This window comes from Sceloporus occidentalis, unplaced genomic scaffold, assembly GCF_023333645.1.
Source record: "Sceloporus occidentalis isolate IW3139 unplaced genomic scaffold, rSceOcc1.0.p SCAF_195, whole genome shotgun sequence".
Classification (NCBI taxonomy): Eukaryota; Metazoa; Chordata; class Lepidosauria; order Squamata; family Phrynosomatidae; genus Sceloporus; species Sceloporus occidentalis.
The window spans coordinates 704,090-729,623 of NW_028317175.1; positions in this window are offsets into that span (position 1 = coordinate 704,090).

Below are 25,534 nucleotides of genomic sequence, written 5' to 3' on the forward strand. Positions count from 1 at the left end.
TCTGCCCCTTCTATGTTCCCCCTTTTCACTATGTACCCCCTTCCCCACTTCTCAATATGTATCCCCTCTCCCCATTTCTCACTATCTAACCCCCCTCTGCCCCTTCTCACTGCACCCCCCTCCCTCACCCTACTTACCTTGTTGCCGGAGCAAGGAGCCAGCAGCAACTGCGACCGGACCCGCGGCAGGGCCGGATTGACTTAGGGGCTGATGGAGCTGCAGCAGTCAGGACTGGGCCTATGCGGCCTCTACGGCCGCATTGACGCAGGGCCCCTTAAGCCCGCCGCAACTGCGACCGGGTCCGCCACTCTAAGGGGCCGGGAAGCCCCCACCAGGGCCGGCCTTAGCGGTCTGCGGCCGCACAGAGCTTTAATTAAAACATCTGGGGTTTTTTTTACTTTATTTAACATCCTCCATGTTAAATAAAGTTAACAAAAACTTTATTTAACATGGAGGATGTTAAATAAAGTAAAAAAAAAAAAACCCCGATGTTTTAATTTAAGCCCTGTGCGGCCACAGACCCGTAAGGCCGGCCCTGGTGGGGGCTTTCCGGCCCCTTAGAGTGGCAGACCCGGTCGCAGTTGCAGCGGGCTTAAGGGGCAGGTGCCCCTTATGCCTTGCGTTAATGAGGCCGCATAGGCCCAGTCAGTGGGGGTCCTGGCTGGGCCTATTTTAAGGAAGGAGCCTGGAGTTGCAGCTCCATCAGCCCCTAAGTCAATCTGGCCCTGCCGCGGCCCCGGCCCACCGGGCAAATGCCCGGTGTGCCCGATGGCCAGTCCGGGCCTGGTCAGATGTATGACATCACATATCTGAGTGTATTTAATGCATGTGTAAAATTAATGTATACTTAAGTGAATGGAGTGAGCAATGCATTTGTCTTCAATGTGCTTATCACTGTGGGATATTCAGGGACTCTCGTTTCCTAGCTAAATACAGGAGAGCAAACAAACAAAAAAGAACCCCCCTCCCAAAAGCTTCTTACTCTTAAGAACAGTGAGAGAGACCAAATGCAAAACTAAAAGCTGTTTAATGGTCTCTCTCACTGTTCTTAAGAGTAAGAATATTTATTTAGCTTTTTTGGGGGATTTCTTCTTTTTTGTTTGTTTGATCTAATGGGTGATTTGAGGCACCGTACCCAGAAGCCAGCAATTACTACTTTAGTGGGGTTGCTACACTCCATTAGATACATTCAGGAGAGGGCTGACCAAGGCGGAAATTGACATGGCTGGTCCAAAATTTGTCAAAGAGGACCAGCCCTTCTTGAACTAGCCCACCCATGGATGTGGGAGCACAGCAAGGTCACATAATGCAGTGTTACATGACCCCCATGGTAATATTGCAGCTGCTTACACAGTGTGCCGGCAGCTTTAAGGAAGAGTGAGGTGTGTTTAGTATGTATTAGTGTGTGTTAATGTGAGTGTTTTTTAAGTTTCCTGCATAGAGTCAATACAATTCCATACATAATGGAGAAATCCAGGTATATATGTTTGCATAGAAACAAGAAAATACTCTCTCAGTCTGTTGTTTTTACACAGTGAGATGGATGAATGTCTAACAACCATTTGGCCTAGAAATGTGTAATGAAGTAGAGGATTTTAACTTTAAATGGGCCATTAGTGAATAATAAAAGTGGCAAACCAAGAACATTCTACAAATTTACGAAGCTACTAATTGGTGATTTAATTGGGTGAACAGAGACTGCTCTGCTTTCTTACCCTTAGGGTGGTATTTAAAACACACTTTTGTTGATGTTTTATGCTGAAGTGTTATAAGCATGGTAGTTTTTGTAGAAACAATATTAATGGTACTTTTGTATTAGCAATTGTTGGATGAGACTCCATTTCTCCATTTCTTCATTCCTTTTTTTCACACAAGTGGTAGTTTGTTCAGAAGGATTTCTTTACCATTACTTTATTTCTTTTATTTAACCTTGAGCTTACTTAAAGTAGACCCTTAACAGGTTTTAGATTTTATTTGGCCTTTATCTGGTTGAAGTGGCTTTAGTTGGTACAGATTGCTACTTAGGTCGTTGATAATGTTAACCATTTGTGACCACCACACTTACTGTAAATCATCAGTTGGCCTGCAGATGAGTGAAAATGTCTGTGCATGTATTATATGATATGTATTCCAAAGTCAAATGTATGTGTTGTAATAAAATAGGTTTATTGCAATATTTTAGTACACTGAAGGACTGGGAGGTTGAGATGCACTATTATGGTATACAAAAAAACAAAGGGATCGATCCAGCATTTGAAAAAAAAAACTTCCAGCTTTATTTTACTTAATGATTAAAAAGCATAGTTCACACCTGTGCATCCAGTGCACAGGAAACCCCAAATCTGACGCGTTTCAAGCGGCACCCCGCTCTTTATCACAGAGGGTATACATGAATATATGTGAAGACTGTTCCTGGTCCTACAGTGTCCCAGCAAAGTCTATGTTACAGTGTCCCAGGAGAGGATTGGTGAAGTGTCTACTAGTGTTTAAGTTCTGGGGTTGTTAAGAAGAAGGTTTAAGAGTTGCACATTGTGTTCTATTTGTATTATAATAGGTGGAGTCCACATTACAACATAGCATTTTCTATTATCTGTTCGTTTTCCAACATCTAAATTCATCATTTCCTTGGGCAATATGAGGAGAGCATTGCTTGTCTTTAAAGGTTTTTTGGTCACAGCTAGATGTCAGGAGGGAAATGTGAAACACTCTTGCAACCTTCATGTTTGGCTAGGCCCAGTTTAAAAGTATTAATTTAGGTGGGCTATAATCTTAAAAGGAACCAAAACCTAGCGGTAATACCTAGGTCAGAGGCAGATGGCAATTTGGGTAGAAGAACAGAAGGGGCATGTGAGCCTAAGAAAGAATCTTCAAGTAAGGTAGACAGACAAGTCCTGCCCCACTTTGGCCTATAGCCCTATCATCACCCCTACCCAGACCATCCAAGAAAGGTATCCTGGTTAGGATGCCTGAAATGTTGGGGGGTATGGAACTATAGCTGTTTGACTGCCTCTGTAACAGGCATGATCCCACTTGAGAAGAGTGGTACACAAGATAGTATAAATTGTTTGTTAGAGATATACATCAGAAAATGTTGTTTTGAGGCATCTAAATTTTGGTTATGATTTGAATATTTAGAGTATTCAGAATATGCTGAGGATGCATACTGGGTTCCCAAGTTCAATTAGGAGACAACAGAACCTTAAAGTGGAATAAGGTATCAAGATTTTAATTGGATTTTATCTTTATGTGCGTTAGGAAAGGTTGGCAAGTTTCTCATGTTTCATACTTAAATTTATGAGATTCTCACCTATTTAGAACCATATGAAATATATTTAATCAGATAAATACATATTTTAGTATTAATGTTCGAATTGTAAAAATAGTGCATTAATGTTTTACGTTTTGCTTATAATATATATGTAGATACCATAATGAAAATGATATGGTTTAAATGACAAGTTTGTCCTTCAAACTCTGCCATAGGCAACAATTACCATTATTCGATACATTCATTTTAAGAAGAATTAACTGTGTTCAGAATATTTTCAATTACTGTGCGTTTGTGATCCAAATCATTAAACTGACCTACGTGCTAATAAGTTCCTCAAAAACATTTGGTTTTGAAAGCTACCCAGAAGCCATAATAACAACTGCTAATCAGTTTGCAAAAAGTAGTGCTTCTTAAGGTCACATTGAATCTCAGAATTAAGCCAGGCATAACCTGATGTGTTCCTTGTTCTAAAAGAATGGAATGTTTCCTCATTTTTTTTTCTTTTATTTCTAAAGGTAGATGGTATCTAGCTGTATTGGCTGCATTTTAAATTCAAACCATTTATGTTGTTATTGCTGTAATGGGACAATGTCAACAATAAAATAAAGTGTATATTGCTTAATGACAATCGGCTTTAGAGTTGTTTTTGTTTTCGTTCTTATTTTCGTTTTTGTTATGGTATTACATATTCATGAACATGTCTTCTTGACTCTTCTACACATATCTCATTCATTGCGGAGATTTGTTCTACTCCTTGGGTTTATTAGGGGAAGGTCTCCGGGTTGAAGGCCCATAGGTTCCAACTGGTGTGAAATACATCACATGCTTCTTTAAATATTGCATTTAGGATCCCTGTTTCCTATATAAATGTAATTATCCCCAGACTTTCCTGGATATGCAGGTTCTGTGCAGGTAAGGAAATGATTGTAGTAGTTTTTCAGTGTTTCTAAGACAATAGCATTGTTACTGAAATTTTTGGATCTGGATGGATCACTGTTTAAAATATATTGTTGGGTAGCGTATTGAAGAACTCCGTTACATTGTGTTCTTCTGTGTGGGCTGTCCCATCAGGTCTCTAAGCTGTACAAGTCTCACCTCTATAGGAGATAGTAGGAGATGAGTACTATGCATAACACTGAAAAAGCCCTCTTGTTTTAAAGCTCTCAATCTATTGGTTTCCAAGAATAGTCGTAGGTGCTTTGGGACTATTCTTGATCACCTCTAGGTAGACAACCAGTCTAAAACTGTAGGTTAGACATGGAGAATCAGAAGAATCCTCAGTACATTAAGAACATAACAATTACAAGTGTAAGAGAATAGAATGTAAATAATATGCATCCTTGACAAACTCTCCTGAACACATGGATTATGATAAAAATTGTACATAAATGTTGTAACTAAAATTAATTTAGTGCTATCTATTAATGAGAACAAAATATAAACAGAGAATAAAAATAAATGCAGAAATGTGTGGTGATTTTTAGTCATCTAAATATGAATATGTGTATAAGGATTAAGTAAAAAAACAAATCAGTAATCTAGAATAAAGCTGTCCCTAATCTAAATCGGGACCAAGAACTGACTAAGGTCTGAATGTTTACATCAGGAACAATAGGAAGACTTAGGGGGGCCCAATGGTTCTTATCTGCCATCAAATTCTATGCTTCTAAAACCTTTGTATAGATCTGGTGGAGCCAAAAGAATATATCCAAAATGATTAGCTCTGTAGGATCTATTCTTTTGGGGACCCATAAATACGCACATAATAGCATTAATAGGCAGCTAGAATGTCACGCATGATACACTTTGATGTTGAGAGACAGATGTGTCAATTAAAATCGTAGCTGAGTTGACATGTTTAAAAATGCATTTCTGAACCAGATGGAACATTTTGCCAAATACTGTATGCCGCACCTGCAGGAGATCAAATATTCTGCAGAAGTAGTGCAGCGGTTAATGAACTGCTTTACTATAAAAGTTTGACCTGTGGTGCGAAGATTTTAGAAGGCTTAATATATTTACAGGTCTCACAGGGTCCACAACAGTAAGGACCCACTCTAGGTTGAAGCTAGATAGGTGTTTGTGATCTTTCAAAACTGCTGTGAAGCAGAAAATCAGAAAGATTCCTGGAATGGTGTGCAGTGATGCTGGGATGTCGAGGCAGAGCCCTGTGTGAATGTGGATCAGAAAAAAAGAGTTATCTAAAAGCATTCCAACATAGTCTGGTTACCCTTCGTACTGGTAGAATTGTTATCATTTAATAACAATTAAATTGTATTGTCGAGTTTAAAGCCCCGTGATATACATGTTTAACAACTTTTGTGCATAGCCTTTTTGGCAATAGTGGAGCAGTAATAAATCTGCACATTGATTCTGAGCAACGGGATATGATGTAATTTCCTGGGGCTCAGGTATAGGCAGTTTGTGAGGACTGAGAGGGAGCATAATAAGTAATTATGTTAGTGTATATGTGTGTGTTTAATTAAGTATGTTAGTACGTGTGTTAGTGTGTGTATGTTACTGTGTGTGGACTTGTATGTAGGTATGTTATGTGTGTGGATATAAATATGTTACTATGTGTGGATATATGTTAATGTTAGTGTGTGTACGTATGTCACAGTGTGTATGTGTGTATGTGTTTGTGTAAAAGTATGTTACTCAGTGTTTAGGAGGAGCTTGGGGTTCTCCACCATAGGAGGCATTTTTGTTACTCCACTGTGTTCTATTGCCACGGAAAATGTGTTTAGAAATTAAATTGTATATAACATATATACGTAGTCTATTAAATGCCACACTCAGTTACATAACTATTACAATGACTGTCGATTGATCATAAAGCAACAAAGAAATAGTCAGTAAATCCCTGTCATTGGCTGTGCCACACCACACCACACCAACCATAAAACAAAAGGATCCTTGCAATGTTGAGTGCTATGTTAATTTTTCCCCTTAAATGATGGTCATTGTTAAATTCCCTACTGGTAGTTCTTAAGCTCCCTTTTAGTAATGATTTTTTTCTGCATTTCAGCTTAGCCGACAGACTGATTTATGGCCCTTTGAATGTGTCTTTCACAGTATTATGTGTACAAACCAACCACAGACATATTATTTCTGAAAGACATGATTATATGTACCGTTGTTTACACTTCAATCCTCTCTTGTATGTATTGTCTTATTATTATCAATGTAGTGTCGCTATCTACATTCTTTCAAACTTGAAGACGAAATGTATTTTTATATGAGCTGACCAGAATGCTAAATGTGTGAATGCTATCTTCTGTATAATATTTCCTTAGGAGTTGGGAAAAAACCCCACCAAAGCTGACATTAGCACATTGTGACGACTGTGACTACACACTATATTTAAGGCTTTGCTGCAGGGATAGGCATAATTTCTTTTCCTCAACAAATGGCGATTAAATCTTGCAAGTTTGTTTTTACCGGTTTTAGAGGGAATGTTAATTTGCATCTTGTCTCTGAGGTTTCTGTTCATAACCGTGAAAAATATGACAAAATAAAGCCCTCTATTATCTGTTTGTCCACAGTTTAATGTGCTGTGCATTACTACTGACGTCTTAAGACCTTTTGAAAAGTAGAAGATTAATCTACATTTCAAATAACACAAAAAAGATTGTAAAGTTTTCAGGGCAGTTTATTTTTATTTGATGTTTATTTGCCATGTCTGGTTCTGTTCTTCCTGCCTTCTGTAATATTCATTTCTTTTATGTAGTTTTTTCTATGTCTATGTATATTTTAAAGCCTAAAGCAATGCATTCATTATTGATTTTATTAAAAATAAAGTGAGCCATATATATGCACATTTAATATGGGTTCGTTTTTATAAATTGTTTAGTTTGCTGCCAAGCCCCCTTTTTATCCTTTCACTTGCCTTCCTATATATGTGCATTTTAATGTTATAATCTTCAGTAACATAGGGCCAGCTGACCTGGAGTTTTTTTATATGTATGTATGTATGTGATTCTTTGTTTACTACTAATACTTCTAGTGGCAGTACTTCTATAGTTCTTTAGGGGTTGTCCCACGATCAGGGAACGAACAAGGGTTTTTGTGGCTTCTTGGGTGAGGAATGGGCGGCTGCAAGAAATGTTTTTTAGGTGTAAGAGGGAGGATCTGGGGAGGAACTGGATATGAGGGATGCAGGAGAGGTTTGAAGGCCTGGTTAGTCGGAGAGATAGTTGCGTTTTTAATGAAGATAGAGAATTCAGATACTGGGGAGAGGGAGATGGAAGGAGGGAAATTAATAGGTTCTATTTTAGATTTAAGTTTTGGGTAACATTGTGACATCCATGAAGAAATAGCAGGTAAGCAGTTGGTTATACGGGACATGAGAGAAGGAGAGAGGTCAGGAGATAACAGGTAGCTTTGAGTATTATCTGTATATGATGATACTGGAAATGAGTTCATTACTTTTCTAAGAGATGAAGTGTAACGAGAGAACTGCAGAGAGTCAAGAGCTGATTCTTGAGGAATGCTAGCAGAAAGTGGAAGAGGTGAAGATATCTGACAGAGAAGCTGACAGAGAAGGAAGAGTTAGACAGGTATGAGGAGATCCAGGAGAGATCTGTATCTTGTATACCCAAAGAAGAAAGTCATGAAGAAGGTGGTGATCAACAGTATCAAAAGCAGCAGAGAGATCCAGGAGTGTTAGAAGAAAGAAGCAACCTTTTGCTTTGGCAGAGAGCAAGTAATTGAATACTTTTGGTTAGAGCTGTTTAAGTAGAGTGAAGGGATCTGAAACCAGACTGTAGTGAGTTAAGAAGAGAATTAGAGGACAATAAGTTAGCTAAGTAAATGTATACAATCCATTCAAGCAACTTAAAGGTAAAAGGAAGGAGAGAGATATGATGGTAGTTAGTCAGACAGGTGGGATTTAAGGAAACATGTTTTAGAATGGGTGTGATTAGAACATGCTTAAAGGTTGTAGGTACAGTTCCAGAGGCGAAGCAAATGTTAAATAGGTTGGTAAGAGATGGACAAAGGGAAAGGGAGAGAGACTTTGCATGGGATGAGGTCAAGGGGACATGTTGTTGTGTGAGAACAAGAAAGAAGAATGGCTATCCTTCAGTTGTAGGGGAAACAGCAGTTAGTATGGGATGAGTAGGGGGAGTGATGGTGTAGGAAGAGAGGTCTTGATACTGATAGTTTCGATCTTGTATTTGAAATAGGTAGAAAGATCTTGAGCAGCGACAAAGTTTTGTGGTATGGGGGACAAAAAGGTAGTTGAAGGTCCAGAAAAGGCGTGTAGGATGAAAGGGAGAATATGAGAGTGGAGAAGTAGTGTTGTTTAGCGTGAGAGAGGGCAGAGTTGTAGTGAGAAAAGTCCTCATCGAATTTGGATTCTAGAAAGGACTCCTATCGTGATGACCATATTTTTCAGTCATGCTAAAGTAATCTTCAGCCACTTTCTGGACCCCCTCAACTCATTATATAACATTATATTACTACAAAATATAACATGCCGAAGTCAACACTGAATGAAATCATAATAGTTTAGTGTTTTATTCTGAACACCACAACAGCTATGCACACCCTAGCTGATGGATATGCAAAATGTCCATGCAAGAACAACATTGGCTTGTAGGGGTCACTGGTACTTCTTGGGCATTTGGGAATGGCCTTTAGGAAGCCTCCTGCTGCCCCCTGTTGTGTTTTTTTAATCAAAATATGGACAAGTTTGAATACAACTTTCCAAAAATTGGTCCTTTACAGGGCTTTAAGGCTTGTACAAGATTGACCAGGGAAGACACAGTAAGCTATTTCCAGTTTCGCTTTTAGTTAATCAAATGCTAAACACTGCTTATGACAGAGGATCCCAATGGATCACAAGCATCCCAGATGTTTATTGTAAGCAAATTTTAATAAGATCACTTTTTAATTAGTTTACTTAACCGGGATATTGTCTTGGGGAATTGCAAGAAATTATGGAACAAATTAATATTTATCCTTTGTTATTGCTTGTTAAAGCTCCATTGGTCCAATAATACAAACTTACAAAGACTGATTACAATCTTTTCATTGATAACTTAATAATTAAATGTCACCATTCAAATGGTTCATTTACATGTTCATACAGACAAAACTGTAACCATTAAGAGAAATTGAATGCCAAGTAACAAGGGCAGGAACACATAAACAACTGTGCAACATGTGGCTTCACATCAAGGACTCTATATGTGGTTACATTTTTCTACCTGCTCCATGGTTACAACTGTAATGAGGACGCCAGGAGGTTGAGTTTCTCAAGTTGGGGCCACCTTCAAATAGCCACAGCATTACACTTATTCATTGTGAAGTGGCAAGGACCTAGAGCATTTCTGTAGTAGACAAAGGTGGTAGATGAAGCATAACATGTAGACAAAGGCAACAGCAAATGGTTACAGGAACATGAGATGGAGAAAGCAGAAACAGTCTAGGAAAAATACATGTAGCAAAGTACACATATGATGTCAGGAACTAGCTTAGGAGCTCTGACAGGGGTTTGGACAGGAGCAGATGGACCAAAGGCTAATCAACCAATTAAGCACTCCAGCAAGGATAAAATAACAGACTTAGCCAGAGGTCAGGAACTAGAGCAGGAGACAGGAAAGTCAAAATCAGGGGCAGCAAATTAGCCAAGTTGGTAAATGCCACAGACAAAGGAATGTATGTAGGTAGGATATAGGATGAGCAAGAAGGGAACAGAAATTAGCAAAAAGAAGTAGTGGTGGAAAAAGACATGGGACACAAAACAGTTTAAGATTCAAGGCTGGTTATTCAGTTGCTGTCATTTGAATATCACATCAACTGTACAAGTATTTATGCGCCCACCCCTTGAAACCTTACCCATTGCATGGGAGAATGTTTAAATACCCCGGTGCAGCCCTAAGTCTATGATTCCCATTTTAACCAAAGGAGGATGCAATGCATCATCTATCCACCTGTGGCCACTTGTGCATGGAAGTATATGTACTCTTGTGCAACTAGCGGCAATTTTAGAATGAAAAGACAGCTAAACTGACAAATTATTACTGCTACTACTTTGTTTTATGAGCGTCTGTTTTTTCCCCCCATGGGTTTCATGCATGACTCTGAGACTTCTCTGCAGGCTGGCATTATTAATTATAATACTTTAACCAAGGGCTTTGCAAAATAAAGATTTCAGGAGAATGACACAGAACATCTTTCAAGATAATGAATGTTCTTTGTCTTCTTTTAGAGTAAAGGGATCACCCCTGCTAATCTGAAGGTTACTTATGTGATACACTACAGAATTTTAAACAGCCGACTGGTATCATTAAATTCTTAGCTAGTAAAGAAGTAGACCAAACTAAGAAATACACTATTTCTTTGTTTATTTTATAGTCAACTTAGAAAATATGAATTTATATCAAGGAAGGAAATCAATTTACATTGTAATTACAAATTGGAAAAAAGTGAAAAAGCTGTTCATCAATGCTCTTTAAATCCTCAGGTGTGGTTCTGACAGTCATGCTGTTTGGAGGACAAAACTAGTACAGGTTGTTTGGAGGACAAGTGGCACTGGTAAGCTGTTTGGTGCAAAAATGGCACAGACAGGCTGTTTGGGGGCACTGACCAGCTTTTTGTCATCATATACAAAGTTTATTAATGCATTTTCATTTATACATGTACTGCTCATAAGGTTATGCTAATAAGGTTTTGGTAGCCGTATAAACTGCTTTGTGTGCCCACTATGAAGGAGGGGAGAGTAGGTTCTCACCCTATTGAGAGTGTGCCTTGACGTGGCGGGTGAGCGTAATTATGCTTTCTCCAATTCATATAACCAAAACCTCTCATTTATATTATGTTTATATATTAGTTGCCCTACTTTATTAGGGTGAGAAGTGCAGACAGTTTTTGTTTTTGTATACATTGTACTGCCAATACACTGTATTTGCAGCATGCTCACACCTGTTTGGTAGGCCTCATATTACATCAAAGTGCCAGGGGTGCTTCGTTATCCCCTATTCCAGCATTGCTGCAGAGGAAGTAAAAGCTGTAAAATACACTTCTTCACTATAATGTTCTTCTAGACCCATTATATTACTTACAGTATTACTAGAGTTTCATTTTTTTGGCTTCCTCACCCTTGAAGTCACCTTTAATACTTGGTTTCATTTTACATACAGTATATACAATAACTTTTTATTTTGGTTTACTTTACTTCCTTGCAATTAGTGGAAGGTTCTTACTTTGGAAATATGTATTATGTCCCAATTTCCAACTAAATAATAACTTGGAGAGATGGCAGACAAAGTAGTAAAGTAGCAGATTGAGAATGAGTGTAAAACATTGATATAATTAGCTGATTACAGCCAACTTACCAACAAATATGATAACCTTGCAAATACAAAGCTAAGAGATTCACACACATCATACATACACTCCATTCTTTTTTAATGACTTAGTCCTTTAAAACTTAGATAAAACATATTTTTTCCATTTTCACTGAACCAATTCATCAAAGGTTGGACAGCTTTTAAGCAGTCTTAGGATACAATCACTTTTTTTTTTAAATACAATCTGAGCAAGCATCACATTCTGAAATTGAACATAAATAGCCATTGACTTGAAAGAGATATAAATGTATCAAAAGTTGTATGATTTGTGCTCCCTGATGTAACTAAAAATCACTCAATCTCCTCAACAGAGCAGGTAGTGTCAAGATCAAGACTGTTATCCAATTGACATACCTTTTGTTCAGTCTTTTGTTTTTAAATGCTTACAAACTCATCTTACTTTCATAAAAAAAAGATATCAATCTAAAATACCACTTAATGAAACAGAAAATCACTGATGAGCACAGTCTGAATTTCATAGTTTTACCAGCTGGGGCTTAACACTTAGCAACGTCAGCATGGCTGTTAGAATAAAGCTAGAGATAGTTTAGAGAGATGCCAGTTAATAAAACATAGTTCTGTATAGAATTTGTTTAAAGGGAGATATTGAGAAAAAGAGTGAGAGAGTGAATGAGAGTGTGAAAGTGTTCATTTGCACAGTTCAACTACATACTGAAGGAGTATCTTGTAGAGGCAATATTCACTTTGACTTTTCTATGCATTATAGCACTGCTCTCAACTCTTCTTTGTGGGGAAACTTGCCAGTGGTAGCAAAATAGTGGTGGCAATAGGGAAATAGTGCACTCTCTTGCCAGCTATCCTTTTAGTGAATAAACCCCAGAGGGGAGTTTTTTATTATCATATCACTTATTTGAGTGGCATCATGCTACATTGTTGTTATGACTCTCTTACCTCCCCAGCAGAGAGTCCAAGGAGCTTTCTCATGGATCATTTTAGGAGATGCCAAGGTCTGTACGCATATGTTATTGGGTTAATAAATGTCGCCCCAATATTTTTCCTTTTGTGGTAGACCATTTGCAAGCCAAAAGAGTACTTAAAGCAGGTTTGTTATGCTATCGACAGGTCTGTAAATACCATTAGAGCTACACATAATGAGTGGTGATTTAAACTTAAATTCAAGGTCTTCATTGTAATAGAGGAATGGTCTGAACCTTTAAAACTTTTTCTTGCATACAGTATTTCCATTCCATTGAATTGTACAAAATAACTTTGTATGTATATGTATATATATATATGTATATATAGGAGAAATCATTACACTAAAATAATAATATTAAACAAAACACGTTTCATGTTTCTGGAGAGCAATGTTCATTATTTTAATAGACACTTAGTAATCTAAAACCAATAAAACATGCTATTAACTTGGTGCGTGCAGGTGATCTTAATGAGTTTAGTACTCATATACTGAATTAATCGCGATGAGAACTATTTTATTAGAAGCACTCTCTGGGTTTTAGTTTTTGGTTATTTATTTTTACAAAGAAAGAATGCTCTGCAGGATTTGGTAAACTTTAGACAGAAATCGCTATGGTGTGTCTGGCTGTGCACAGCACATTTATCATCATTACTGGGTATATCATAGAGACACATACACAGTCCACTTTCCCACTTTGATTTTGTTACGTTTTAGAACATTGAATACAGTATAAAATAATGTGAAAATATGATCTTTTCCAAAGATGAGGGACATAGAGAAGTAATAAAGAGTGGGAACTAACCTCATGTATGTCAACATTGTAAAAAATATATAGTGGCTAAAATCCATTAACTGGTTGTGCCTAAAATGAAATATTATATGAAACTAAAATGCTAAATCATATTGGTTATTTCAGATAGACATTTTATAAAAAAAATAGTAGTTAACTGGCCATTAGCATTATAGTTAGATGTTAAAGAAATCTATATAAAGTAATATAGGGGTTTGGCAATTAATATAAACGTAAAGAAGCCATCGATGCAGTGGTTGTTATATATAATTCTGCTTCGTTTATCTGACACTTGTAGTTTACCTTTATTTGTTTTAATTCCTAGATAAATATCTTATGAAACTGAAAATTTATGGGCTTATGACATTTTTCAACCTAAAAAAAATAGGTAGATTTTGTTTTTCTCCTAAACTTGGGGTTACGATAATACTATTATTTTCACAAATTTTGCTACTCATGCAGGAATTAAAGTCTTCCTTTTATTGTTCAGGGCAAAGGTAATTTTACTTTATGTCAGCCATGTGAGACATAGACTAAAATAAATAGAGTGTGAATTTATTAAAAGGTTATAATGGGACTCTTGTGAAGAAAGGTTGAAAAAGATAAACCTTTAAGAATCATTGAATGCAAGTCTTTAAATACAGCTGAGATTATATCCCTATTTCCTTTATCTTTCCACCTTTAAGTAAGGATATTAAAAAAGCAATTTATGAAACATCCTACTGATCCAAAGATCCTTGTTGTTTTCTAGTTTTCATATCAAAGGCACCCCTATCTAAAACACTGTTAGTTACAGCTGGCAGTGGTCAGATAAATGGAAAACCAAACTTAATATCTTCATCGACAATAGCAACCGTCTACCGTTAATCAGCAAAGTAGATTTATCTAGCAGGTGCTATAAGGTTAATAATTTACTTACTTGAGATTCAAATGATATTTGCTTGTACCGAGAATCCTTGTGGGTTTATCTATTTGGTGTAAGCAATATATCAATTCAAGATAAAAATAGGGGACATTCTCAGGATATGCATTAGAAAACTCTATAAAACGGGTTAGGGGATTGTAAAAAATACCCTAAAAAAAGAAGCTAGCTTAATAAATTGGTCAAAGAGCTTGTTATGTTTGGATGGATACCATGGCTTCCAAATTAAGATGTTAGGTTGGGTCCAAATATATAATTATAATTATTTTTAGAATCTAGCAAGGACACCACATAGTTTCAACATGTTTATTGGTGTTCTACTACTACTAATGAAGGCGCTATTAACTTATTTCTATTATTTCTATTTACTCTTAGAGACCACACTTATGACTATCAACCTTTTAATCCTCTGGAGCTGAACACATGTACATTTAATTATACATTAACTAAGGCAAGAAACAAAAAATGTGTTTTGGATCTAGAAGCCAGCCATAAAATGTAGTGGGTTTTTTTCGATGAATCATGCTTTTATTTTCATTTAGTTAAACTAAAAGAGGAACACTACATTTTGGTTATATAATAGACACAATACCATGTATATTTTATTGGTTATTTGTACTGATTTCCATATGTCCATTTTAATGTAATGCTTGGAAACTTGCTGCATAAGATAGCAATGTCATTCTGTTGCTGTTTTCCCCTCATTATCGCGTGCCTATTGTTGATGTGTTTTGAACAGAAACAGAATCCAGAATGACTGGTAGCTGCATCATTATTAGATGAGATTTATATATGCAATTTATTTGAGTATGGGATACATACAGTGCTAGGAGCACAATTTACAACCCATGATCCTTAATGCAATTATTTAAAACCGGACCATATAAATTTGAGTACAGATTGTTAACTCCCTGACACAGTATACCTTCTGTGCGTATACCTTACACTTGACTTAACCTGACCGGCTATACTCACCGTAACCTCACATGAATAAAATAAACATTTGCCCGCTATTGATGTCTCCATCAGTTACATACATTTTGTTTAGTGTGCCTTTAAGTCCCTTGCCTTTAATTTGTAAAGTTTCAGAGAGGAATTTCAGCTCAATTCCCTTGATACAAAACATTGTCAGTCAAGTTGATTGATAAAGTACTCAGGACACGATGTAGCTTGATAAATGAAGCGGGACAGTTTCAGTTGAGAAGATACAATGAAATATATTTCACAAATAACTTTTCTTGCTTGCCTTCTCGTATCCTATTGAACCGCGAGTCAGAACACAGTACAATGTAATCAGGTCACTAGCTATTTTTCTTTCCTTTGATGTGAAGAAAGAAACACCAATGTACATTGTGAAGGAAGCTTAATTGGTTTCTTCAAATTATTGGACTGTGGACCTAGGTATTATGGAAACTTTTTCATGAGAAGTTAGCCCTGGATTAGGACCCTCTGGGCCCCAGGGCACTCAACCACGCTTGTAATAAAAAGTGCCCCACTAAACACCTGCTTGCCGGCCACATGATCCTGCGCTGTGCAACTCCTACTTTTAGCAGCCAGTTGAACTCCACTGGTAGATTTCCCATTAGTGCTCTGGGTCCACCTCGAGCTGCGGGTCCTTAATGGACAATCTGCCATTGGACTTAGTTAACTCCGAGGGGATGAAACAGCAGTATGGAGAGCAGATGAAAATGGTGAAAATGTTAGAGAATTATCAGGGCTGCCTTTGATTTTAATTAGACCCTGGGCAAGCATTTGCTTTGTCCTCCCTCCAACCCCAGACTCCGTGGCATATAATCAAGCTCTCCACTCCAACACCAAAAAAACCCACAAAAAAACAAAAGTACTTTAGAATTAGGAGGTGTCCTTTAAAATCAATACAGTCTTTCCTCCTTTTGACCCTAATGTGACCTTGCGTGAGACATCCTCACACAACACATGCAAGGCAGGGAAGAAGCACAACTCTATGCAGATTACATCGCAAATGAATGGTGCGAGTCCGGCTAGTGACCCGAAATGGAACGTGAGTCGTGATCAGGGTTGGCTTTAGGTATTTAGACACCCTGTGCAGCCCCCCGTGGTGCCCCCTGCCTGTCATCACCTTGTACTCTCCTTCACTGTACCACACCTCTCTGTTCCTCGCTCATGTAGTTCAGATATAGACCAAATAACCAATACATGAAAACTCAGGTATAGATCAACTGAACAAAACAAACAGACCCTGTATTTGCAGGTATAATCAAAGAACACGTGAAGCATAGCATTTCAGGTACAAAACAACTAAATAACATACAAAGGTATAGATCAAGTGAGAAATCACAAGAAGACTCAGCGTTGAAGGTATACAGCAATACATGTGGACAATGCTATGCTCCCAACTTTTTGGGAACAGTTTGCGGAAGGACCCTTTCTATCGCAGCATGACTGTGCCTCAGTGCACAAAGCAAGGTCCATGTAGACATGGTTGGATGAATTTAGTGTGGAAGAACTTGACCGGCCCACACAGAGCTTTGACCTCTACCCCCTTTCGGATGAACTGGAAAGGAGACAGAGACAGGCCTTCTCGTCCAACATCAGTGCCTGACCTCACAAATGCTCTACTGAATGAATGGGAACAAATTCCGACAGAAACTCTCCAAAATCTTGTGGAAAGTCTTCCTAGAAGAGTGGAAGCTGTTATAGCTGCAAAGGGGGAGGGAAAATACATATTAATGTCTATATATTTAGAATGCTATGTCATAAAAGTCCCTGTTGGTGTAATGGTGAGGTGTCCCAATACTTTTGTCCATATAGTGTATTTACACACGCTAACATACATACTAGGACACTTAAACACCACCGTCTTCCTACCTTTGTTGCCTACCAGACGGTGAGAGATCTTCTGCTCGCTTGCCATCCTCACATGTTGCCAATTCACTACATTGGAGACAGAATGTTTAAAATGTTTCAGTAGCCTGTTTTAAATCTGCTTTAAATTTTAGCAACAATATACTGGTATCAGTGAAACAAATGTCTTTTATGCATATTTTTGAGATTTTTTTATTTTTAATTTTAGACACTATTCTTATTTTTTATTCATAGAGTAGAAAATAGGTAGTATATAAATGTGTTCTACCATAAAAAGAGCCAGTGGAAGCAGATAATTCTACTTGAATCCAAAAAGTTATTTTATCTGAAGATACATTTCACTTGCATTTTTTTTTTAAAAGCAAGTTCTGCTAGCACCGCACAATCAACAGGGAAGTAATAGCAGAAAATAACTTAAGCTTCTGAGACCTGAGAATAAAATAACGACTATTTGCATTTATATAGCACTTTCATCCAATTAGATTTCCCCAAAATATTTAAATTAGTTATCAGAAGTATAACTTTATACGCTGCTTGAGTGGAATTGTGGAAAATGTTACCAATATTTAAGCATATATGGATTATTCTGCATACTATTTATTGCGTTCCTTAAAAGGACATTGCTACATAATTAATGCAAACAGTTTCAAAGAAAAATGAAAGTGACAATTTTAAATATATTGTTAAAACTTAATTCTGTTGAGTTCATTCATAAAACCTAGAGTTGCCAAAAGTTGGAAGATGTCTCACCAACTCTACAATACATTAGAAAGGCTTAGCCCAAGTACTCTTCAACAAAGGCTGTGTTACATTTTTGTAGTGTATACTTAATTTGGGAAAATGATCTCATACCCTTGTGCTTCTTTATTACTTTTAGTATGAAGATGTCTACCCAAATGTATTAATATACAGTATATATATATATATATATATAATCATTGGTGATTAAAGTATCAGAACGAGTACTATGAGCATCAGAAAGAGAAGGCATGTAAAGTTAAGAGCTGTTTTAGAAAATGAAACCATATTAAAAGCCAGACTGTCCAGTGGAGTTCTTGAACAACTGTGTTTTGGTTGACATTTTGCACTATACTGGATTCCCTCTATATGTTCCACGTGTTAAAGATCTCTATGGATTTTCATGAGGTTTATTATCTTAATAGAGATACAGATACTATATACTGGGATAGACAGATCAGATCTTTTGTCCTTCAGCTCGCTCTGCCATTGTTCTAGTTCTGTAATGCATGATGATGAATGAATGATATGTGATTTGTTGCATACTGGATGTCTGTAGCTCTGTGAATTTGTTTGTCAAACATTGGCCAGAGGATATTTGCAATCTCCATTGCTACTTCCGATGCTGGAAACCCCTGTGATCATGATGTTCCTGTCCCCGTTGTGTCCTCCAAAGAATGATTTGATGAATCAGAAAGATTTTTGTGCTACAGTGTTTCTAGTATTAGCACGCTTCAGTTTTGGATCTTGCTCGACAAGGGTTTTTTTTAGGATTTATTTACATATTTTTCCATGTTAGTCCAGAGACTGTATGTTTTTGCCAGTACTGGGTGCGTAAGAAAATATTATTTTATAACATAAACCAGTAATAACCTTATAAAACTGAGTTGTCAGAACTGTACCAGTAACAAAGGCCACAAGTAATGTAATTCCACTGATCAGAATTGTTTTCGGCTTTACAGCCAGAAACACCTTTTACTATATAGGTAAGTAACTCATATAATATCATGTTGTTTTATGCAGATAAATCTTACCATTGAATACTTTTACAGGCAGTAGGACAACAAAGCATAGGTCATTGTGAGCTTTTCTTGTGATTAAAACTTTCCAGCCAGTAACATCGGATGACAATATAAATAGCGATTTAAGATAATGATAGTTACTTTGCTATATCGCTCATACTGTAGTGTCAACAGGTTCTAATTCTCCCTAGGTTTTTCCCTGTGTGTATAAGTTTTTGATAAGGTTTGTTCAAGTGATAAATGAACTGGTAATTAGTATACTTAGCTGTCTTCAGGAGTTTGAATAACTGAGATCTTTACCCCCACTCCCAAGTGTAGTCTGCTCCCCAGCCTCATTTATTCCACCTTTGTAAATCTCGGTGTCACGTTCTGCCCAGGCTGCGGAGCTGCATATCTGTCTTGTTTCAGTTTCCCTGTTTTTCTTCGATCCATTCCTGGATTTCCTTTTGCTTTGTGCTGATCTTCCATTCCTTGCTTCTGCTTCAGCTCTTTGCTTCAGCTCTGTTTCCTTTATAAGGTGTGCCCCACCTGTGGGTTCTGTTTGTCTCAGTCTTCAGTCTAAAGGTATGTCTCAGTGCTATGTGTTTGGTTTACATGTTTGGTTTGTTTCGTACCATTGTCAGCAGGGATTAGCGTTAGGACCCACCGTCATTGGAGTACTTTGGCGTAGTGGTGGGCTACGCATACTATGGCCATATCATGTGACGGAATCTCCAATTGTTATCAAACAGTCTTAGGCTAGTTCTTGTTTTCCTGTTTGTTTGTCTCTTATGTACCTTTGCCCTTCTTCCTTTTATCATCTGAGGATTCTGGTTCCTCTCTCCTCTCCCTTGGTCCTAGTTAATATGTCCTATCCTTGCTTAAAGGAGAAGCGTCCGAGGATTCCGGCTCCTCACTCCTTCCCCTGTGTTCCTTGCCTTGTTCCCTGTCCTTTGTTGTGCCCTGTATCATGTATATCTTGTCTAATAAGGTTTATTCCTTGTCTGGTTCACTGTAGTGCCCTGTAACATGTATGTCTTGTCTGGTTATGTTTCGTGCCTGGTCTCCCTGTCCCTTGCTTGTTATGTTTCTGCTATATCCTTTGCTTAGCTTCCATACTCCCAGCCTGCAGCATCCTGCACGTGATTCTAGTGATCTGCTTCATGCCTGCTCCAGGATGCCTGCAGGATATCACCTCGCTTCATTCTGGACTACATCCGCTGCCATATCAGGGCGCTGGTGTTTGGCTGCTCAACCCTAGGTGCTCAACACCTGGGTGAGTGTGGTCGCCCTGCAACCAGGCCCTGTCCAAGCTCCACTACTGCACTGTGACTCCTGCATACAATCATCGGGCGCGCTGGGTCCTTTCAGTCATCTGTTTGGACCCAGTCCGTGACACTCGGTGTCTTTCTGAGAAAACTGAATTTGGTGAGAATCCGAGCCTATAATCCAGAATGTCTGAGGGGAGTACTGAAACAAAAGATCTGGTTTATCAGGGTCTTTGTGTAAATATTTAATATAATTTTTTTAGCAATTTGTGAGTTTTAGTTTCCAAGAATCAAGTTTGTGGAGTTCACTCAGGTTTATCCATTCTCCTCTATCTCATCTGCTGCCTGTAGTGTCTGGTTTACAATCTAGTCTACTAGTCCTATTTTTATTTTAGCTTTTACTCCAAGCTTCTCAAATAAATTGCCACACCAAGGTTCCGATTTTTAAATCAAATAAACAGCTGTGCTTTTGGTGCTTAGCTGATTTTCATTGCAAGATGGCCCCTGTGCCACAATGTAACCAGGCCAGGGACTCACTGTATGACCCCTTTTGACCACTGGCCTATCCCAAACGGTGCCACGCCGTTTTTGTCGCCTGACCGATGCACAGTCATGTGGATGGCAATGAAATCTATGGCAGATGTGGGGAGCACCTCTCTGTTTGGGTCATATGGCTTGGCTCTGCCCTCAGAAGTCCTGCTGTGTTTTTTCAATAAAACTGTAACTACAGGCAACAGGGTCAAGAACAAACCGCTTTGCTGTAGCCACCCCATATCCTGCTTTGCTATCAGCATGCGCTCAATATACAGCCATGGAGCTGTGTCTTACTTTAGTGCCAACTCCAGTTGCAAGCCACTTTGCTTTCTCTGTGTCCTTGATTAGCACATCTGTGTCCCAAACACTGGTCTCCCTGCTCCAGGAGTTAAAGGTCTGTATGAGCGACCAATAGAGTTACTCGTATAGACCTTTAACTCTTGAAGTTAAAAGTCCGTAAGAGTGACTCTATTGGTCGCCGGTAGGCTAATTGGCATTAACCAACTAATTGGTTAATGCCTGAGGAGGCCCCTGCAGTCCAACAATAGAGTAGCTCACACGGACCTTTAACTCCTCGCGCAAACCTATGGATTTCCACTCCCGTTAACCCCTGCGATGCTGCATAGATAAGGTAGGCTAGATGGGAAAGGGATCAGGGAGATTAGTAGATTAACGAAGACGAACACGAATATTCTTTGTGTCGTGTATCTTCGTCTTCATGTACGTTTTGCCATGTTCGTTTCTTCGGTATTCGGGCTGAACAACGAAAAAACGCACCCTTTGTGTTCGTTTTCATGTTCGTCCGAATACGAATGCACAAGTCTAATAAAAATAAACTTCTTTTCTATGCCAAAAAGCAACAAGGGGAGCAGAAATATAATTGCTTAGTATTCCAGAGAACCCTAGAAATCCCAGAGTTGACCCACTCTTTGCTCCATTCGGTACAAGTCCAGTTGTCGTCTTCTATTTGGGAGGATGGAGGAAGCATTATCATCCTGTTTCTGGAAGAAATAAGAAGATAAATAACACTTAGGAGAAGAGCATAAACTTTTTTCTTTAGCTTATTCTAATTCTTCAAGTTTACACAGAAACAAAAACTTATGAGATATGGCAAAGCCAGAATAGCTTCTGACACTCATACCTGAGGGTGCTTTTTTGACTTAAAGTATATTCAGATTGCTGTGTAACTGTTCTTTGCAGTGATTTTCCATCAGCAAGTTCAGCTACATAATTACTAACACAGAATAAGATCAATTTACCATGTATGCCTAAGTATGAAAATGCAAAATAGTTCTTCCTGAGATCTATCTCTAACAAAAGAAAAAAATGTGGATTTTTAAACTGGATGTTGGCAATTTGAGAGTAATTTTGTCTTCTTAAATTATACCTATCTTCATAGGAATTCATAAGAATTCTGATGGCAGATATATGCTACTTTTAAGATAATATGCCCACTATCTTCCCTTTTAACGTACTCATACATGTTCATTCATCAAGCCTGGCTCATATTAATGAAAGTAAAAAATAACATAATAATGCTACATCGTGTGTTCCACTGCCCATTGGCCAGGTGAATGTAGTGAGTATATTCTGGGTGATTCACGTTGTTGGACCACTGATTTGGGCTGCTTTGCTTTCAAACTAGTCCACAAATCTCCAATATGCTGATATTATTATAATTATTTATTGTTTTATATAGCTCCATTATATTTGAACTTCAGTAGGACTGTATACAATGATATAACCTTTCTCCCTTAATACATTAAATATTTCATATTATTATTTTCATGCAATTAACCACTTCCAGGAAATATTCTCAAGACATGCAGAACAGTACCATTCGCCATGATACACACTAAATCTACTGTTACTTTAAATTCATTTGACTAAAGGTAATGATTTCAGTCCAAAATCCAACACATTAATTTAAAACATCAACATATAAATGATATTCACCAGTGGTTTCGATAATTTAGAAAATAAAATGAATAATTAAATATTAGTTAATTACTAAAATTAATATAAAAGGGCATAAGACTTAAATTGCAAATGAAGAACAGTATATATATCAAGAGGGTATTCATGAAAATGCAAGAAAAATTGCTAAAACACAGCTTATTATATTTGCATTTATATTGTTCTGAGTCAGGTGATTTCGAGTTCCTTTTGAATTTAAATGTAGGAATAATAGCTTTTTTAACAAAAGGAAGACAGGTGAATGGAATAGCCTTCCAGCAGACATATTGAGAGTGAATAGTGGCTGGGAATAAATGAACTGTCAGTAAAACCAAAGTGAATATATATATATATATATATATATAATGCTGAATGACCCTGCAGAAAATCACTATTAAAGTTACAATAAACAAAAAACAGACAAGAGAAACTGTGTCCAAATTGTGATGTTCCTGTTCAGGACACTGCTACACAGCAATTACATCAACAGAAAATGTATATCCTATATGCAATAAAAAAAACCCTGGAATTGCTTTTGAATACAGAAAAATATTAGTTACGTATAAGTGATGGTTCAATGCTTTTGGAAAAAAAATGTGTGCTCTATGCAAGGGTGAACACGGAACATACAATTCCTCAGGACTTGTGATGTGTGAAATAAATGCAGTCACTCCTGGCACTTCTATAATAGAAATGATTAATTTATTACTATTATGAAGGCTGAGAAAGAGAAACTATTATGTACCAGCCAATCACTTTGTTCTGCTGGAAACAAAACTTTAGATAAGGAATACGGGGTAATCTTCTTTACTTTGCTGGTGTTATCAGTTTACAATTTGGAATATTGTTACATTTAATTCATTAATTAAATTCACATAAAATTTAAGTCCAAAAGGTATTATTAAATGTAGCTATGTGTGTGTAATATACTATACCAATTATTACTTTACATGCATATGCTACATTTTCTTTGGTAATTGTTGGAATTAAGTTTTCATGCTACTAAAGTTACTAATGGTCTGCCCACTGCTAAATCCATAGATCACTACTCTATACTAATCCTACTAGACATTTTGCTGCTTTTGACATTGTGGACCACCTTGTCCGCTTACAAACTCTTCATCTTGGTCTCTTGGACACTGCTCTCTCCTGGTTCTCATTCTAATCTTCTGATCATTATCCCCTCAGCGTCTCTTCCTCTCCCGTTCCCTTCTCACTTTGGGTACCCCAAGGCTCAGTTCTAGGACCCCTTCTGTTCTTACATAACTACATTTCATTGTAATAGAATCTGGATATTGGGTTATTTAGCATTAGGGGCCTGGTGGCCTTCTTGAAATTGCTTGAGTTTCATCTGTTTTCTAGCACAATAAAGTTATCAGCTTCAAATATGGCGTAGTCGAAGACCACAAAGACCTTAGAAAACTTAAAATCCGCCACTGTAACCAGGTTAACTGCCCAGGTACATCCCGGAACATTGTATAACACAATATTTTATATTACATAACGGAAAAAAACAGACTTGCCATTTCTGTCCCAGCCTAGGATATTAATCAACAGTTTTTATGTTTTATATGTTTAATGGTTCAACTGTTATATATATCAAACTATTATATCATATTACTTTATATAAATGTGTTTAAACACTCTCACGGATTGACAAAAGTATTATTTGTCCCTTTAATGAACACGAGGGAACTCTGAAACTGTGTTAGAATCCATAAGAGTTGACATTTCAAACTGTTAGGGTGTAAAAGTAGATTTATATTTTGTAACCATTCGTAGCTAATATAATATGGCTAAGAGCTACTCAACACCGAGGACTATGATTTGTTTTAATGAATGGGGACCTTTTCAAGATATACTTTTATGTGGAAAATCAACATGAATAGATGCACGCAGTGGGAATAAAAATGTATGAAGGCGATTTAAAGAGTTTGCAATGCTTACCGTATACATTATTTTTAGAGCGCATGGCTTGATGCTGCTTTAAGTAAATGAGTTACAAATGTCTTAGGTTAAGTGGTTTAAAATTATATCCTTTGCAATGATACTCTGTAATTTCGATCATTCCGTTGTAATTTTGGTTCCTTTTCCCTTGTACTCTTTCTAGTAACACTTCCTGTTTTAAACGGTTAACATTTTAGACTAATATACCGTACGTTGTGCTACTAAGTAGAATACTGATAATTAAGCCTCACCTTTCCTTTTTAAAAGGAAATAAGTGTACTTTCATTAGTTTACTTTCTACTTTGCTTAACAGATATCTTTTCAAATTAGTTCTACCATTGCGATATCACAAGTTTAATGCCTTGATTTAGGTCGACTAGGCCCAGGGTGGCAGTCCCTCTACTACATAACAGGGAGCCAGATTGCCTTAGTGGACGACCTAGGCTACCTATAGTGCCACTGTTCAATGGGCTGGTAAATGGAGATTATTGATCCCGGTGACTGGCCCGTCAACACTATGGAAGACCGTGCTGAGCCATACAGTCAATCAATGGAAGGTCAATCAATGCGCTAGGCTGATATTAAATTATTAATATTTAAGTTACAAAGAATGGATCATTTTCAAGTTTTTTGTAAAATTAAATTTGTAGATTTGACTTTAATTGCAGTATGTCAATTAAGTAATTCATTTAAACCAAGTTTTTTTGTTCAACCCTTTAATTTGTTAATTTAACATACAATGTATACTACCTAGAATCAATACGTTGAAAATAGGAGCCTTAGTGTATGTTTGTATACATGGCTAAATTGCTTTCTTGGAATTTAGCCAATAGGACTCAAGGGAGTGCAATTAGATTCCATTTTCTTATCTACTTTATTTTTTTTACACATAGCACAAAAAAAAGAAAAAAAGGTAATTAGGAACATGTTAATCACCATGTTACCATTATTATATTTCTGTTGACT